Raw genomic sequence first — 4,701 nt, 5'->3', positions numbered from 1 at the left:
TACACCCAAGTGAATACTTTAAATACACCCAAATGACTACACAACTTACACCCAATCTAACATAAAAAATACACCCAAGTCAATACAGAAAATACACCCAAAGTTCGTAGAAGTAACACTTACCACAATATCGGGGGGGAGACAGTATATTTGTTCTTGAAACCTTTTTTCATTTTTCTGGTTGAGGATCAGGCAGATGGCAGATACAATCTAGAAATATATGCCGAAATCAATTTTACATTAATAAACATTGCAGTTGACTTTGGTGTAAAAACATTAATGTTATTCTAATATTACCTCAGATTCTATATAACTTTCTGCCTGGAGGGATGCAAGGTGCATTCTAATCAAAATGTATTTATGTTGGGCAATCAGAGTGCACATGTGCTCATAGTCGTTAGTATTGCCACGTGCGTCTGTCTTCAGTCGCGTCCCCCAGATGTAGCACTTTTGTTTCATATCATCCGTAATCTGATTTATTCCCTCAGGAGTTTCAAACTTCCCAGAACTTTCTCCCCCAGTCTCCCTTTGAATTTGTGGACTTTCATTTTTTCCCTTCGCCACACTGCTTACTAATTTTTGGACCAAATTGTCTAATTGTTCTAGCAAATTTGCAGTTTCTAGAGATTTTGCGCTTTCTGTCTCCTACGTTGACGCTCCCTCCTGGCTTGAATCAGTCAAGCCAAGGCTGAATGATGGCACTGGATCTGTTTTAGGAACATAGGATGCTATCCGTGCCATCATCATAAGGGCAGCAACGTCTTCTGCGGCTGGATGACTGCGTCATCATGTATAACGTATTATAAGAATAAGAATATACGGATGATAAGAAAAGATTGATTTTAGTCTGATGAACTTACATTTTAGTTGGAGCTGGAGGAAGCGTGGGTGTGGTTTCTTGAAGTTGTTGGGGGGGTTCAGGAGTGCTGCACAGTTACAAAAAATTAATCATGGCGTAAAAAAAAACAAATCAGGAACAATATACACCCAAACTGTTACCAACTATACACCCGAACTTTAACCCAATATACACCCAATACTATTTCTTACGTTTCTGTAGTTCCTTCTATCTGAGGCAAAGGGGTTGGTTCAAAATCTGACTCAGGTTTTTCTTGAAGTTCCGGCACAGTGGTTGTTTGGGATGGCGGAACAAAAATTTGAATCGGGACTCTAAACAAGGAGAAAAATGAAAGGTTAACAATGCCTTTGAAAATAATAAGGTTATAAGGTTGAAATATTCTTGAAAAACTCACATTGCAAGCGCATCCGACAGTGTCTGTTCCCTCACAACCATCATATTCGAATCAGCCGGACCTAAAATACACCCAAAGAAAGTCAATAAATACACCCGAACAACTCAAAAAGAAGACAGGCTTTGTTTTTGAGAACTTACATACTTGCAGTTTTTGCTTTTTTTTCCTGCCTTTTTTTTCGTGAATAAAATAATAAAGGGCTTTTTTCTAAAAAAATATATACAGAATTAGAAGTAGAAGGTAATAGAAGAACAAAAGTAACGGTTATTTGAAAGAGAAATTACATGCTCTCTGACGGCTGGTTTACACTACTCTGTTCTGTACGTCCTTGAGAGGAAGGATCATTACTTCCCAAGTTCACAGCCGGTATTCTAAGCAGATTTCATGTTATTCAGACAAAATAAGAGACAGGTATTAAATACACCCAAATGAATGAACAAGATACAACGAACTGAATGGACAATATACACCCAAGACAACAAACGAAATATCCCAACTTAATAAACAACATACACCCAACTTGATCAGCAAAATACACCCAAATGGTTCCACAAAATACACCCAAACCATGATAACAAGATTTTATTAAATAAAGCTTCTTACGTTTCAGAGGAGACATAGCGACCTTCTGTCGATCGCAGGTCAGCTTGGTTCTCCCTGCGAAACAAGAAAAAATTATTAGGAAAGAAAACACACCAAAATCTGAAATAGACAGCCCAGCAAGACATACTCCTCTGCAGCAGATTTATCAACGTTTTCCCTTAGCAATTCATCTAGTTCTTCACTTGATATTTCATATCTCTCACTACATTCATAAAACAAGATTTTAACAAAAATAATTACGATGATAGATGGTAATATAGCTTACGAGGTACTGTACCCATCAAAGTATTGATCTTCTTCAGGAGGTGAATCCTCCATAACAACTTTTTTCTTTTTTGGTTGTGTTCTAGGTGGAAAAAAAAAGTACCAATCAGAAATAAAAAATTAATTTTATCACAGAATATTATCCAAAGAAGTGCTTACTTTTTGGGTGTTGTTTTTGTCTTTTTCTTTTTCTTTTCCTTCTCCACCGGTGATGATTCTTCGCTCCTATAAGTTAATAATATAGACACTTCAGTTAATACACGAAATCTTTATAATGAAGCCAAAAGAAAAGAGTAATAATTTCAGGACATTACTCATCACTTGATTCAGATTCAGATTCTGAATCAGAATCTGACTCCTCTTGACTCTTCTTTCTTTTTCTGGAGTCCATTCTGGAAGGCAAACAATCATTATTTAGAACACACTAAAAATACACCCAAATTAATGCACAAGATACACCCAACTGAATATACAATATACATCCAACGCAGCAAACGAGACACACCCAGCTTAATAAACTACATACACCCAATGTGATCAACAAAATACACCCAACTCGAAAAAGAAATTACACCCAAGTATGGTACTTACTTTTCCCCCTTTTTGCTGGGGTGTTTTCTTGCTGAATCCTCTGAGTCTTCTTGAGTCTCAGACTCAGAGGTAGAAGTGTCACTGTCAGTAGTTGTTTCTGTCTCCGAAGACGATGTTGATCTCGCCTTCCTTTTTTGTTTTTTTTTATTTCTTGTTTTTTTTTTCTTTTTTTCTTTTTTTTTCATTTTTTCTCTTGTCTCCGCCATCTTCACAATCTCCTAAAACATCAGATATTTTATCTATCAGCATTCAGGTAAATAAAATACAACCAACATATTATATTTACTTACCAAAATTTCCTCCCTTTCTGCAGTCATTCTTTCCACTAACTGCTCCTTAGTCCAGTTGGCAATCCAGGACTTTGGTGGTCTTTCAGCCCTCTTCTTGCCTTTGTTTTTTGAAATATGAAAGTAAATTATCATCAGGGCGAAGAGGCAGCCATCAATTGCCTTCTTCTTTTTCTCCTTGTAGTCTGTGATGCCCTTGACCATGAAGGTCAAAACATGCCCACCCCAGTTTCTCTCCGATATGCCGTCCATCTTAAAAATTGGGGCCAGGTGCACAGGCGATATTTTGTTTATCGTCGTTGGCAAAAGGAACGCCATCTGTATATAGAGGATGAATATCCTCTTGAACATCAGGCGTTCCTCTTCGTTGCCAACGCCAATTTCCATCATTTCATCGGTAAGACTTTTGAGGGTCTTACCCTGGAATCTTCTAAAAATTATTTTGTCATCATCAGAAAGTTTCTTATACTCAACTTTCTCAGGAAATAGATCTCCTAGAAAAATGAAGACAACAAAGTATCAAAGTCGGTTCAAATACACCCAAGCATCAACTTAAATACACCCAAGCATCAACTTAATATACACCTGTAATTTTGAGCTAGTTACCTGTTGCGTTGATGCCAAGCGCATGACCTATTATTTTTGGTGTTATTTGGAAAGTACCATATCCTGTCTTCAGTCTGTTCTCCCCAAGTTTGAAGTTGTTTGCCAGCTCCCTTAACAGTTGGTGATCCACCCTTAGTGGTGGGATGTGCATCAACCCACCGAATCCTAGATCCCTCACAATCGCTTTCTTCTCCTCGGTCATGTTTCTGAACTTATCACTTAGAAGATGTGTGGCACACTTAAGGTCTTTTGTTTGGTTTCTTGCTGCCATTTTCTCTGAAACGAAAAATACACCCAAAGATATCAGTAAGATACACCCATATATATGAGTCAGATACACCCATTAATAACAGTAAGATACACCCATTGATAACAGTAAGATACACCCATATATATGAGTCAGATACACCCATTAATAACAGTAAGATACACCCATTGATAACAGTGAGATACACCCATAGATATGATTCAGATACATCCATATATATATCAGTCAGATATCACTCAAACATGCTTCAATATCAAGCAACATTACAATGTCAAGCAGTATACACCCCCCAATCTACGGAATATACCCCCAAAAATCAGTTACCAGAAGATCTAGAACAACAAGAATAACAGGAGAACTTAGAACAACAATGTAGAAGAACAGTGTAACAAAGAAGCAAGAATAACAGTAAACCCTAGAACAACGATGTAGAAGAAAAGTAAAACCTAGTTCGTAATGAACTTACCTTGAGTATTGTTGCTTTGTTTTCTCTTCAGATTGTTGATGGAGAGTTTGATGGTGTTTTGATGGAGGTTTCGAAGGTTAGCGACGAATTGTATGTTTTGAACTTCGATTTTCGCTCGAAAATGGAAGCGTTGCCTTGTTTTCAAATCATTTTGAGAAGTGGAAGAAGTGGAAGAGTCTGCCATTACTCGTAGGATACGTAACTGTTTGAGTTTTGAGCGCGTAAATGTGACGCTCCGTGTAATGCCTCTTTATGCGCGTGAGTTGTATTTAGGCTGGGCCAACTTGTAAGCTTGTAAGCTTGTATGTGTAGCAGGCCCGTTTTTAAAAATAACTTCTATTCTACTGATGTGTATTAAGTTGT

This window comes from Arachis stenosperma, chromosome 6 (genome assembly GCF_014773155.1).
Source record: "Arachis stenosperma cultivar V10309 chromosome 6, arast.V10309.gnm1.PFL2, whole genome shotgun sequence".
NCBI classification, from domain to species: domain Eukaryota; kingdom Viridiplantae; phylum Streptophyta; class Magnoliopsida; order Fabales; family Fabaceae; genus Arachis; species Arachis stenosperma.
This window is presented reverse-complemented; position numbering follows the sequence as displayed.